Source organism: Antechinus flavipes, chromosome 1 (genome assembly GCF_016432865.1).
Source record: "Antechinus flavipes isolate AdamAnt ecotype Samford, QLD, Australia chromosome 1, AdamAnt_v2, whole genome shotgun sequence".
Taxonomy (NCBI): Eukaryota; Metazoa; Chordata; class Mammalia; order Dasyuromorphia; family Dasyuridae; genus Antechinus; species Antechinus flavipes.
Window position 1 is genome coordinate 184,912,957 of NC_067398.1, and position 15,212 is coordinate 184,928,168.

At 33.4% G+C, this 15,212-nt stretch overlaps 1 protein-coding gene across 7 annotated transcripts in view; it reads right to left on the minus strand.

Moving 5' to 3' along the window:
* MCTP1 (multiple C2 and transmembrane domain containing 1) overlaps positions 1 to 15,212 on the minus strand; it is a 697,990-nt gene that overhangs the window by 631,183 nt on the left and 51,595 nt on the right. The gene's annotated exons all lie outside the window — the stretch shown is intronic.

The following is a 15,212-nucleotide window of genomic DNA, read 5'->3' on the forward strand; positions in this document are numbered from 1 at the left end:
AGGACTGGAGATGATATATTCTCTCCTGGTGGCTCTCCTGCCTCCTGCACTCCTCCACCAAGATCAAAACTGGGCCAGAATAAAGACTTTAGACTCTATTCCTGGTCATTCTCATGCTGTCTATCCTGCTAAGACCAAGGCCCATCCAAAGAAACTCCAGAACACTAGCCAGAACATTACAGAATATGAACAGATAATTTTTAGATGAAGAAATTAAAACTATTTCTAATCATATGAGAAGGTCTCTAAATCACTACTCATCAGAGAAATGCAAATTAAGACAAATGAGATAACACTACACACCTTTCAGATTGGTTAAGATAACAGGAAAAGACAAAGACACATGTTGGAGGGGATGTGGGAAAACCAGGACACTAATACATCATTAATGGAGTTGTGAATAGATTCAGCTATTCTAGAGAGCAATTTGGTACTATGTTCAAAAAGTTATCAAACTTTGCATGCCCTTTGATCCAGCAGTGTTTCTACTGGGCTTATGTCCCAAAGAGATCTTAAAGGAAGGAACACACATGTGTAAAGATATTTGTGGCAGTCCTTTTTGTAGTGGCAAGAAACTGGAAACTGAGTGGATGACCATCAGCTGGAGAATGACTGAATAAGTTATGATATATCAATGTTATGGAAAATTATTGTTCTATAAGAAATGATCAGGGCAGCTATGTGGCATAGGATAGAGTACCAGCCCTGAGTTCAAATCTGGATTCAGATATCTTAGCTGTGTAACCCTGGGAAAGTCATTCAACCCCAACTGCCTCAGGAAAAAAAAACTAAATGATCAGGAGGATGATTTTTAGAAAGGCCTGGAGAGACTTACATAATTGATGCTAAGTAAAATGAGCAGAACCAGGAGATCATTGTACATGACAACATCAATATTATACGATGATCAATTCTGATGAACGTGACTCTTTCCAACAATGAGATGTTTGATGCCAGTTCCAATGATCTTGTGATGAAGAAAGCCATCTGCACCCAGAGAGAACTGAATATGGATCACAACATAACATTCTCTCTTTTTATTATTTGTTTGCATTTTGTTTTCTTACTCACTTTCTTTTTTTGATCAGAAAGAGGCCATGGCATTGCAAAAATTTTACCATTAGTTCTTCCTTCCAGTAGTCTTATATGATATGTTATAATAGATCCTTAACTCCAGGAAGTTGTCTTTAAGTATCATAAAGGTGTTCATGAGAAAGAAGGATTAAGCTTGTTTAGCTTTGCCCCAGAGAACACACCAAAAAGCAACAAGAGTGGCAGTTATACAGAAAGACAGAATTAACCTTCTTATAAAGGAAAAACTTCCAAATAATTAGAACTTTATAAAGGTTAAATGGGTTGTTAAATCAGGAGGTAATGGGCCAGTGGAAGTCTTCAAGCAAAGGTCTGATTACAATCTACAATGATCTTGTAAAGAAGATTCAGTTTCAAGTCTGGGTGGAATGAGATACCCTTTGATGTCTGAGGTTCAGTGATTTGTAAATGAAAAGATTGTGTTTATATGTGAGCTATTGTTTTAGAATGATTGATTATATTTCTTTACTGTTTTTAAGCATTATAAAATCCTTCATGCTTTTATTTATGCAGCTGAGACTTAAAGAAACTAAAAAGTCCACCAACTGTGGTTTCTGAAGAAACTATCCTTGACCTTACCTGCTGTATGATATCCTGGTAAAAATAATTGGTTATAAGTCAAGATAACTCAAATTTTAATCAGAGATCTACATATTCTTGTGTTGGGGGATTTGGTGAAACAATTGGGATTAAGTGATGTTATCCAGAGTCATATAGCTAGTAACTGTTAAAGATCTGAGGCCAGATTTAAACTCAGGTCCACCTGACTTCAGGGCTGGTCCTCTAAACTGTACAATCTAGTCTGCCTAAACTCTATATGTTCTTAAGCAAGTTACTTACTATCACAAGAGCCTCTAGTTTCCTTATTAGTTTTCCTTCTTAAAATGAAGGAGCTGAATAATGTAATCTCCTGGTGAAAGTCCCATCTGACTCAAACATATGGCTCTAAAAGGAGGGATTAAAGATCCAAACAAATAATTTCACGTTACATTTAGAATGGTATTGAGGTATGCTGACTCAGTGACTCTGCCCTTCTTGTCAATCAATTAGGAGGAAGAAACACCAATGCTACAGCTTTTTTTTTTCATTATCTACTATTTATCACAAATTCTCTGTGGTCTTTGTACTCCTACCTGTAAATTGTCACCTTCTTGTTGCCTTAGGGAGGGATTTAGGAGATGCAAGTGCTCAACCTCTTTTACTGAGCTGTATCTATCTGAATAGTCTTAAAGTTCCCTATAAAAGCTGGTCCCACCTTAAAGCTATAAATAATAAGTAAACAGCCTCTCAAAATGTTGCTGCTTTACTTATACTTAATAGTATTTTTCCCAATTTCATATAGAGTTTTCAATATTCATCTTTGTAAGGTTTTGAGCTCCAAATTTTTCTCTTCTTCCCAAGACTGTAAGCAACCCAATACACATACACAATCATGTTAAACATATTTCTACATTAGTCATGGAATAGACTCAGGACCAAAGGAAAAAACCATTGAAAAAAGACCAACAAAAGTGAAATAGTATGCTTTGATCTGTATTCATACTCCATAGTTGTTGTTTTTTTTTCTTTTTCTGGATATGGTCATCATTTTCCATCATGAGTCTTTTGGAATTGTCTTGGATCATTGCATTGCTGAGAAGAACTAAATCTATCACAGTTGATCATAACACAATATTGCTGTTATTGTGTACAATGTTCTTCTGGTTCTGGTCACTTCATCCAATATCAATTAATCTAAGTCTTTCTAGTTTGTTTGTTTTTTTTAATTGAGCTGTTCATCATTTCTTATAGGAATGGTACATTTTATGATGTATAAAAATTACATATTCATTATATTCATACACATCTTGTTCAGCCATTACTTATTTTATGGGTATCCCCTCAATTTCCAATTCTTTTCCCCACAAAAAGAGTCTGCTACAAATATTTTTTGTACATGTGAGTCTTTTTTTTTTCCTTTTTTATGATTTATTTGGAATAGGGTCCTAGTAGTGGTATTTTTGAATCAAATTTTGATGCATAGTCTATACCCTGATGGGTATAGTTCTATGTTGCTTTTCAGAATGGTTTGATCAGTTCACAACTTCTTCAGTAATGCATTAGTGTTCCAATTTTCTTACATCTTTTTCAACTTTTGTCTTTTTTTTTTCTATTATGTTAGCCAATCTGATAAGTGTGAGATGGTGCCTTAGAGTTGTTTTAATGCTACCTTATATATAATAAGCTTCTTTTAATTTTCTTTGTCCTGAGTTTTGCCACAGAATGAAAATCCAAATGAAGAAACCTTTCAGTAATGGTTATTTCCTTTCCTTTAAATGGAAGATCTGACTGATCCTTCTGTAGGCTCTGTATCCTTATTATCATTATACTTAAATTTTATTTCTTACTATCTTATGATTCCCCTAAAGTTTCAACTTTTTCAAATCTTGTAAAACAGCTATATATCTTAAAGAAATTAAAGTCTTTCCCTCTTTACACAAAGGCTGTAAGAAGATTTTAGGATTACTTTAGTAATTAATCTTTTCATTACCATGTAGCAATTATAATGTTCTTTAAACCAATTGCCTTTATTCAGAGAAGTAGTTTTCTTCATCTGAACACTAAAAATAACACCTGAATTATAATTCTTTATTTTATTTTTTAGTATAACATGCATCATATAATATACTCTTGGAATGTGTTTTGAGATACCAGATTAAAAAAAAAATACTGGGCTTAAATACTTTGTGAGTATAATGAAAATTAATAACACAAATGGAATTTTAAAACTGGAATGTACAACATGGAAAATTTGTTAAAAAGGAAAATTCTATATTCCAGCCTTTGATTTGAATAAAAAAGAAAAACTCAGAAGATAAAATTTAAAAGGATCTTATTTACACATCAAGGCAGATGCATCAGTGGTCCAACTCAGAATTCAAACCAAGCACTGCGTTTATAGTTTTCCACATAAGGACAGATATATTTTGGTTGTACCAGGAAATCCTGAGGAGATGAGATTAGTATTTTGCTCTTTCCTAAACTGAGCAGATGCACTAAGGTCCGACCACTTAAGGCTAATTACCAATTGGACAATACTCTATTAGCATATGATTGGATAAAAAATGGTCCTGCCACACGACTCTGTGCAGGGAGATTGAGGCAGGATTTAGGGGGTGGAGTGAGAAAGCCAGAGTGACTCCTGGCAGATTCGTTTAGATTCCTCTCACTTCTTATCACCATTCTGTTCATGTGCAAAAAGAATAAAGATCAAGGACTTTTGCTTATGCTGACTCTGGCTGATTCTAAAGTATCCAGGGTGCCAATGTGCTCATCACACTAAGCTCTTCCCTAAGAATTTTGATTGGGCTACAGAGGAAATGGGGTGCTCATATGAGGTGGCAGGATTAGTTCTGAGGATATATGATTAGTTCATGAGGGACCACCTTCTGCAGGACCACCCTAGCTGCACCAAAATCAAGCAAGATTAAAACATAGAGTCACGTTGAAGCAGGTTGTGGTCCCTTTAAGAAACTGCATTTCCTATTGATTTGTGATTCCTTTCAGATTACCAACCCCTCCTGACTGATGCATTATCAATCCAGGATGCCAGGTCCTTTGATTCACAAATCCTGGTCAAAAGCACCCCTTTGAATTTCAATAGGAGATCTGGGCTTGTCCTAGCCCCCACAGGATCTGAGCCAACTTGGGTTCTCCCAGCCCCGACTGGTTCTGATCTGCTCCATCTGTCCCAGCCCTCATTCTGATGATCTGCTCAGGTTTCCCAAGCCCCACCAAGACAAGCAATATAATAAGCTTCCATCAAATAAGATCTTTGCAGATGGACCTTGGCTGTTCCCTTTACTGCCAGGATCTTCTGCCCACTGAGAACTGCATTCTCAGTGCAAAATTCCATTTTCCATAGATCTGCCCACTGGAATACTCTATCCAGTGTCATCCTCTCATTATCCTCAACTATTTCCCTAACCAGACTTTAACCTTACTTCCAATCCCCATAATAAACCTCTTTTATCAATCTAGGTTTTTGGGTCTGTAAATTCCTTTACAGAGAACCTCTGCGCCACCAGAAGGTAGTCCCCAAAACTCCCTACCCTTATGCCGAATCCCAAGGGGTTGTAGGGGAACTACATTTGATTCCCTGAACCTCGAACCTGCCATTAGACCTCATTTAACTCCCTAACCACCAGAAATCCTAATTTCATTTGGGTTCCCCAAATCTAAACCTCATAAACTTCAAAATGACTATGCATTAATGACTGATTTTGGATAAATTTATTAAACTGTCATTTTAAGAAGATTTTTGTTGTAGTGTTACAGATCAGTTGTATTTGACTGCTTGCTATCCCATGTGGGATTTTCTTCTCCAGCTCATGTCACAGATGAAGAAAGTGAGGGAAACAAGGCTAAGTGATTTGCCTAGAGTCAAACACATGGGAAATGTCTGAGGCCAGATTTGAACTCAAGAAGATGTCTTCTTGACTTACATTGTGACACCTAGCTGCCCTTTTAAGAAGATTTTATTGTATACTGATAAAAAGAGACTGATAATTCTATTAGCTTAATCTAAGAAATGCATGATAGAGTAGAAAAAGAGAGTTACAAAATTATAGCTAATTCCTGACAATTCAGTATGTGGATTTTTCTACTTGAGATATTATTCAGGACCCCTCATTTCATTTCTTCTTTCTTCTAATTGTCTAATATGAGGACATTTCAATTTTCCTTAGAACCTTTATCAAAGACAGAGCAAGGGAAAAAAAAGTTACTTTTAAACCAGATAATGGACATAGCAGGTGCTCCTTTCCCTTCCTGCTTCCTTATATTTTCATCATTTTTTAGTGCACAATACTATTCTACCATTCTCATAAACCATAATTTGTTCAGCTATTTCCCAATCAATGGGGACCCAATTAGTTCCCAGTTCTGACAACTAGCATTTCTTCAGAAAATTTTCAAAACCTTAATCAAGTCTCCAAATGGCTGAATTAGAATTTTTCCCTTTGGATTTTTATTTCCACTTTTTTCAGCAATAGCTCACTATAGATAATTGAACAAATGAAGAAAGGAACGTGGAAGTAGAAAATAATGTGACAAATTAGACAAATTTCACTTTTGGGAACTTGAAGATAAATCTGTTCATTACTTAGGTGAAGGATGCCATAGGGCCCAGGAGTTTCAGTAAATAGAAGTTACAGTTTAAATCAGATGAAAATCCTGATTTCTCTGAGAATGTTTCTTGTTACTAAATATGGGGTTTTGATTAACAGGTGTACTTTGATGTAGGTGTTTTGATTCATAAAATGCACTGCCATTCCTTAACATTGTATAGATTTTTAAATTTTTGTCTTGCTTTCTCTACCTTATTGTCCTTTTGACAGAATCTAATGACTTAAAGTGCTACCTTTTTTGGAAAGCATATAACTTGATGATTTCTCAGAATATTTCAAGCCTTAAGTACTCTGCTTTTTATTTCATCCAAAAGAGGAAATGACTCATTTATGTAGAGAGTCGTATGTAGGTGTTTAGATGAATCTTGCTGCCAGGTAGAAATAGACCAAGAAATCAATGTAAGTAGAGTTTTATAATCATTAAAATTCAAAGGCTTTTATTTTCCTAAGGAACTCGGATTCAAATTTAAATTTTCATAGATGCTAATAGCTCCATGTTTTGAGAGAGAACTTGAAGTGAACTTAATGTATTTTGAATAGAAAGATAATAATAATGAATTATTGTCACAAAGATATACATCCACTTTGCGTTGTTTTTCCACTAGTAGGAATGGATTTTCTCAGAAACATGAACATATTTCACCTATTGTAGAAAAAAATGAATGAATGGATGAATTGAATGGTCATCCCATGGCAAGTATATTGCAAGGGCTTTCCTGACCTTATTGGATAATCTAATTAAAATGTATGAATAGCATTGCTGCACATTTAAGAATTCCCTATATGTTGTGAAGTTAAACACAAGCCTATAAGTTCTGTGGTCCTCTAGTTATTGTGATATATAAAAATAACAAAATTAACTAGTTCTGTATTTTATTATTGCAGAGAGGTAAAAGATCTACAGGTATGGAATTTTACATATACTGTCAGTAATTTTTTTTTGATCTATTGTTCAGTTTTACTGATTTTTTTCCTCCATTCTTTTTTCTTTTTGAGATAAAAATCTTTGTTGTAAGAGCTATTTTTCTGAAAAGGACAGAGGAAAATGTTCAGAGGGAATTATAGGTGATATAGAAATTTAAAAATCAATAACAATTATTGAAAACATCTTTATACTGTGGAATCCCTAAAATCTCATTAAGGACTGCAGAATAATAGCATAGAACTCTTTGAATTTTGACTCAAAAAGCAAAATCTTGCAATTATGTTCAACTTAGAGTTTGAAATTTTACAAATTCTATCATATTTTTCTTATAGACAAGATGGAGAGATGTGGGCTATATGACAACAGAACTCAGTGGATTGAGAAATGAATGACAGAATAGCATTAATATTTTATGTCGCAATTTACCTATCAGATCTTTGGAGAAGAAAGGGTTTTATGACCAAAGAAGAACTAAAAATATTATGAAAGGCAAAATGGACAATTTTGATTACATTAAGTTAAAAAGTTTTTGCACAAACAAAACCAACAGAAACAAAATTAAAAGGGAAGTACAAAACTGGAGGAAAACTCTTCATAGCCAGTATTTGTGATAAAGAAGTGTGTCAAATTTATAAGAATATAAGCCATTCTCCAGTTGATAAATGGTCAAAAATATGAACAGATAATTTTCAGATGATGAAATTAAAGCCATCTATGGTCACATGAAAAAAGCTCTAAATCACTATTGATTAGAGAAATGCAAATTAAAACAACTCTAAGGTACCACCTCACACCTCTAAGATTGGCTAAGATGACAGAAAAAGATAATGATAATTGTTGGAGGAGATGTGGGAAAATTGGACACTAATACATTGTTGTTGGAGTTGTGAAATGATCCAACCATTCTAGAGAGCAATCTGGAACTATACCCAAAGGGCTATAAAACTGTGCATATTCTTTGACCTAGCAATGCCATTACTGGGTCTGTATCCCAAAGAAATCATAAAGGAGGGAAAAAGATTTACATGTGCAAAAAAATTATTGGTAGCAGCTCTTTTTGTAGTAGCAAAGAATTGGAAAGTGAGTAGATGTCCATCAATTAGGTAATGGCTAAAAATCATAGGATATGAAGGTTATGGAATATTTTTGTAGTATAAAAAATGATGAACAAGTCAATTTTGAAAGACTTAGAAAGATTTTAAGAAATGTGCTGAGCAAAACAAACAAATCCAGGAATACATTATACACAATAACAAGCAAGAATGTTTGATTATCAACTATGAAAGACTTGGTTCTTCTCAGTGATTCAGTAATCCAAAGCAATCCCAATAGACCTTAGATAGAAAATGCCATCTGCATCCAAAAAAAGAACTAAGGGGCCTGAATGTAAATCAACAATGCTATATTCTTTTCTTTTTTCTGCATTTTTTTCTCTTCCATGGTTTTTCTTTTTTGCCCTGATATTTTTGTCCCAACATGATTCATAAAAGAATGCATCTTAAAATTAATTAATTAACTGATTGATTTAATTAATTAATTAGAACCATTTATGCTACTAATCATCTCCTGGAATGGAGGTCTTTAGTGGAATGCCCTAGTAATCCATCTTTGGCCTTGGGATATTTAACATTTTTACTAAAGACTTGAATACATCACAGATGATTTGCCTGCATGCTCACACATCTGTTGACATCACAGCTAGAAGCTAACATCTTGGATGATACTGTCAAGATTCAAAAACATCTTGTCCAACTTTATTGTTGAGGTGAATTGAATGTGGTATTGTTAAAAAGAATTAAATTAAAATCTTTCCATTTTTACTTCAAAATAATCATCTCCACAGGTAGAAGATAGTGAAGTATGCCTAAGTAATAGTTTTTCTGAAAAAGATCTTAGTGGACTCAAGTTGACTCCTATTCAGTCAACAACATGATACTTTAAAATCCTGGTGAATTTGTGGGCCCAATAAAGTAGGTGCTCCCTCCAATATTGCAGAACCCCACATGCCATGATGCACACCTCTTTTCCATGTCCTCCTACAAATTTTCCTGAGACAGGGTATAAACTATATACTGGTCAATAGATTATTTAGCATTAAATGAATGCTAATAGAAAAGATGGCCTATCCATCTCTTTTGTAATGTTTTCACACTATTTCTGACATAATTTTACATTGCTAATATACTTTATCCAATTTATGCCTACTATGCATATTACCATTGTTTGTTGTATGAATCATAAAGATCCCAGAATTCCATGATTTGCGGTCACAAAGCTAGGAGGCATACTGGATAAAATACTGGATTGGAGCCAAGAAGACACATTCAAATCCTCTTTCAAATACATGTATCCTTCAGAGATAGTTATGTGATCCTAGACAAGTTGTTTAATCTCTCTGTCTCATTTTCTTCAACTCTGAAATGATCTATAAGTTAACAATAAAATCCATGACTTCAGATAATGACAAATAAATGCACAAAGCTAGGATAAAAGAAAATTATACTAGAAATCCTAATTCAAGGAGTCAGATTTAACTAAATAGACTATCCCTGAAATTGGTAAAAATGAAACTCATGAATAGAATATGGCTTTGTAATAGTATTCAATAAATACTTAAAAAAAGAAGAGTAGAGTAGAATTCATAAAGAACTTATTAAGATATACTTAGATTAAGAAATCTAGCACTTGAAAGGGAAAAGGATATGGCAAACACGAGGATGAAGATTTACTAAGAATGAAACAGAAATGATATTGTTATAGAAACATGCTACAAACAATCTAGACAGAAGGAGAAAATAGATAAGGAATTAAGGAAGTAAATATGCAAATTTGACACAAAAAGAAAAAAATCATACAGACATGTATGGGAGATCCCTTTCCAGCAAAAATCAAAGCCACTAATAAACATCAGGCTTGCTTTAATGAAAATTTCATTTTACAGAACAGAGAGGAATCAATAAGAGGCCTGATTTTGATAAGAAGGAATTATTAAAATACTTAAGTAGAAATGACAAACTTATTAAGAATCCACCTACTTTCCTCTAAGAATTTTAAGAACTAGAGCCACCTAAATATTTATTTTTATTTTTAGTAATGAGCAGGAGAACACTTGGCAAATAACAAGATTTTAAGATCTATATATATAATGAGAACTATTCAACACATAGACAATTAGGGAAGTTTATAGCTCAATGAGAGATACATAAGCCATCAAAATTACTTCTATAGATTTTGACTGTGATTCTTAGCAGAAACCCAAAAAATATGGAGAACATAAATGCTATTAAAAAGGAAACTATCTCTCCTGGGTTTATCTTGATGTGAGACCTTACAGATTTCCCAAATCCTTTTCTTTAAGTCTCATATATAGTACTTATATCCTAGCAAGTCAAACTCTAAAAGTCACAGGACTGCTCACCTCCTCTTTTGTGGGTTTAAAGCATATTCTACCTTCTGTATTACCTGTTTTAGACTGCATCTGAACACTGATGCTCCCCATAAACCATCCCACTCCTTTTTGATGAATGAGTAAGTTTTGAGTCAAGGGAGTTCTACCCAATTAACAACAAAAGATACCTCCTTAACAGTAATATGACTCACTGAGGCCCACTATTCTGGCTGTAGTCAAATAGGAGAGGAGTGAGTCATTATACCCCTCAATCTAAATAGCTAGGAGGGAACTGTTAGCTAATTACTAAGATATTGCCAAGAAATGACTATGCAAACATAACTAAACAACATTGGAAGAAAGTAATCACTCCATCCTACAGTTTTTGAAAGTGGGAGAGAAAAGTTGTTATTGTTCCACTGTTTTTCAGTCCTGCCTAACTCTTCCTGACCCCATTTTGTAGTTTTCTTGACAAAGATACTGGAGCAGTTTGAATTTAGAGAATAGATAATAAGTAATATCCTACATGTTAAAATTCTATTTTCAACTGATAATTGTTCAAAGCATATGAATAGACATTATTCCAATGAAGAAATCAAAACAATTTATAGAAAAATGGAAAAACATGTTCTAAATCATTGAGTAGATAAATGTTAATTAAAACAACCTTGAGATATCATTTTACATCTACAAAATTGGCTAAAGTAATTGAAGGAAAACATGAAAAATGTTGGAAGGTCATAGGAAAATTGAACAATAATTCACTGCTAGTGGAATTGTGAACTGATGCAACTATTTTGGGGTGAAATCTGGAATTCTGCCCAAAGTGTTATTAAACTACCTAACTTTTGACCAAAATACCACCAGTAGGTCAATTTCCAAAAATGATAAAGGAAAAAGAAAAAGAAACTATATGTTCTAAATGTTTATAGCAGCCCTCTTTGAGGTGATAAAGAATCAGAAATGGCAGGGATGGCCATGAATTGGGGAATAGCTGAACAAGTTATGATATATTATTGTGATGGAATACAACTGTGCTATAAGAAATGATGAGCTCAATGATATCACAAAAACATTTGCATGAAATAATGAATAGTGAAATGAGCAGAACCAAGAGAACACTGCAAACAGTAACAGCAATATTGTTTTAAGAATAGTTTTGAGCAAATAAGTTATTTTAATTATCATAAGTATCCAAATTAATTATAAGGGACATGTGAAGAAAAACTATATCTGCACCCAGAAAAATAACCAATAAGTAAAAGTATATATTAAATAATGTTATACATATATACCTATTTATATCTAATGGTGGCCATCTCTATGGCAGGATAGGGGGATGAAAGGAAAAAAAAGAAATTTATATGATAAATTTGATGTATATTTAAAAGAAAAAAAGCAAGTTATATACATTAGATTTGCAGTTGCAAGTGCAATCATCTTTTTTGAGTTACACTATATTATGGAACTGCTTTATTCAATAAATTAAAAATAAAATAATTTTTAAAATTCTATATGGAAATTATTTCAAGAGAAATGGCACTATTAAGAATGAAACTCAGAAGATATAAATAATTTCAATGAGAGGAAATAAGAGACAATATAGAAATAGAGAATTTGTCACTCTAACTTTGGAGGAAGAATAAGTGGGTAACATGATATTTATTTTTATTGACATTACACTTGGAAACACAAATTAATCATCAATCAATTCACCCCAAAGCAGGTGAAATTAAAACTGAGTTTTTTGGTGCAAAATGACTTCAACTTAGAGGGCCATGTGTGTTTTGACTGTAAGATTTTCCTCATGAATATGCATGAAAATTGGAGCAAAATTGGAGCCGCAAAATAGGGAGAAAGAGAACAAGCCTGAGATTGGCAAATATTTGTACCTCTTAGGCCACCAGTCAGTTTTAAACCATAAAATATCTAAGTAAAAACAACAATAATTACTACTACTTGCCAAAAAGTAAAGTTCTCTCTACTAATATAAAGGACTTTTTAAGAAATCTGCCTGCCATCCCAAAACTTCTTTCCTCATCTACAAAATGAGATTTGAAGAATCCCCCTAGATTAAAAATATATTAACATCCATTAACCTATTAATATCTATATTAATCTATAACTACAATATATTAAATATATATTAATCGATAATATTAATATCTATTAACATCTATTAAATTTATTATTTTGTGTGCCATAAAATTTAAATGCTACCCCAAGTAGAAAACCCCATTTACAAAATAGTCTTTTCTCATTTGCTTAGTACTACTGAAGTGGTTTTTTTCTAAAACTTAGGAGTTCTGTGGCTAGTTAAGGAAGTCCCTGGGAAGAGCATCTCTAGTTCTTATGAATAAATTGACATTTGCTTCACTTTATGAAGCTCCAATTGCTGACTTTTCCAGAGAAACACACTAACAAATTCATTCAGCTGCTGTTCATTCATAGAAAATGTTCTTGGCATCCTCTTCTGTTATAATCCTTTCTGAGTGGTGGTTTTCACTAAGGCCAACTCTCCAGTTACAGAAGTGGGAGTATCCAGGATATCCTTAATATCCTTAACTACAGTTATAAAGGAATCAGCACAGACAAGATAACAACTTTCTAATGGTGGAGATTCAGATAAAAAAGAGGGGGAGGGAGTCAATTAGGTGATGTAATGGATAAAGCACCAAACCTAGAGTCAGAAAACCCTGAGTTCAAATTTGGCCTCACATGCTTAACACTTATTAGCCGTGTGAATCTGGGCAAGTCACTTATTAATCTTTATTAGCCAATCTCAATTTTTAAAGACATTTGTAGAAAACAGATAAGAGGGCAGAAGGGGGATGGACACAGTTTAATCCTATTCCAGGCACTGTGCTAGGTTCTAGAGATATTGAAAACAAAAGCTAAACAATCACTCACTGAAAAGATATTACAGTTTCTTAGAAAAACAAGTACATATATAAGCTGTGTCATTTTGGGCAAATTACTTAGCCTGTTTGACTCAGTTTCTTCAACTATAATAATAGCATTTACCTCCCAGGCATGCTGTCAGGATCAAATGAGATATTTATAATGTGCTTAGTATAGTGTCTGGTACATAACAGGTGTTATATAAATGCTAGCTATTATTATTATATAAATATAATATACACATTAAACACAAAATGATTTAGGAGAGATGGTTTAAATAACATCTTTAAAAGAGGAGTGGTCAGAAATCTCATGTAGGAGATAAAGCTTGTATTGAAATTGTTTTTTCAAATTTCATCTTCCCCTTATTGATTTTTTTCATCTCATTACTGTAGTTTTATTGTATACTATTTTCTTAGTTCTCTTTTTTAAAATTTCAATAGCATTTTATTTTTCAAATACATGTAAAGATAGTTTTCAACATTTGTTTTTGTAAGCCTTTGTGTTTCAGACTTTTCTCCCTTCTTTACCTCCTCTCTCCCTAATACAGCAAATAATCTGCTGCAGGTTAAATATGTACACTTCCAAAGTTGCCATGTTGTGCAAGAAAAATGAGAACAGAAAAAAACCACGAGGAAGAAGAAAACAAATAAACAAAAAGATAAAAAAAATTATGCTGCAATCCACATTCAATTTCCATAATTCTTTCTCTGGATGCAGATGGCATTTTTCCTTGAATCACTACATTATTGAAAAGACAGGCACGTTCATCATAGTTGATCATCACACAATACTGTTGTTATTGTATTCAATGTTATCTTTGTTCTGCTTGTTTCACTCAGTATCAGTTCTTGTAAGTTTTTCCAGTTTTTTCTGACATCAGTCTGTTCGCTGTTTCTTATAGAACAATAATATTTTCATGACATTCATATAACTTTTTCAGCCATTCCCTAACTGATGGGTATCCACCTAATTTCCAGTTTCTTGCCACTACAAAAAGGGTTCCTACAAACTTTTTTTTGCATATGTGGGTCCTCTTTCCTCTCTTATGATCTCTTTGAAGTTCAGACCTAGTAGTAGTATTGCTGGATCAAAGGATGTTTTATAGCCCATTGGGCACAGTTCCAGATTACTCTCCAAAATTGTTGGATCACTTCACAACACCATCAATAATTCATTAATGTCCCAGTCCTCATCAACATTTATCATTATCTTTTCTCATCATCTTCTGAACTGAAATTTTAAGGAAACTGGAAATGATAAGAGATAAGAGATGGGAGAAGAGTAATTTCCATGCATGCTGCCTAGACAAAGACATGAAACAAGGAAATGGAATGCTGGGTAAATAGATTAGGCAGGTGGACCAGTGTACCTAAAAAGTGGGATTTATGAAGCAGAGTGAAGTGCAATAAGCCTGGAAAGATAGAAAAGAAGCACTGTTCCTATTTTTACAGATAGTCCTAGACAAATTGTGTTGAAACCCCCAAAGCTCAAAACGAATTAGAGTTGACAGTGAATCCTAAGGAGAGTCAAAAGAACAATTTTTTTTTTAATTTTAGCTATGTTGCTATCATAGGAAGCATTCTAGGCTTGGAATTTAACAGACCTGTGCTCAAATATAACTTCTGACACTTGCTATCTATATGATCATGAGCAATTCACTTAATCTTTATATGTCTCAGGAAAGCTTAGAGAATTTCCCTAACTAAAAAGTAAAAATCATCCCTATTAGAAAACT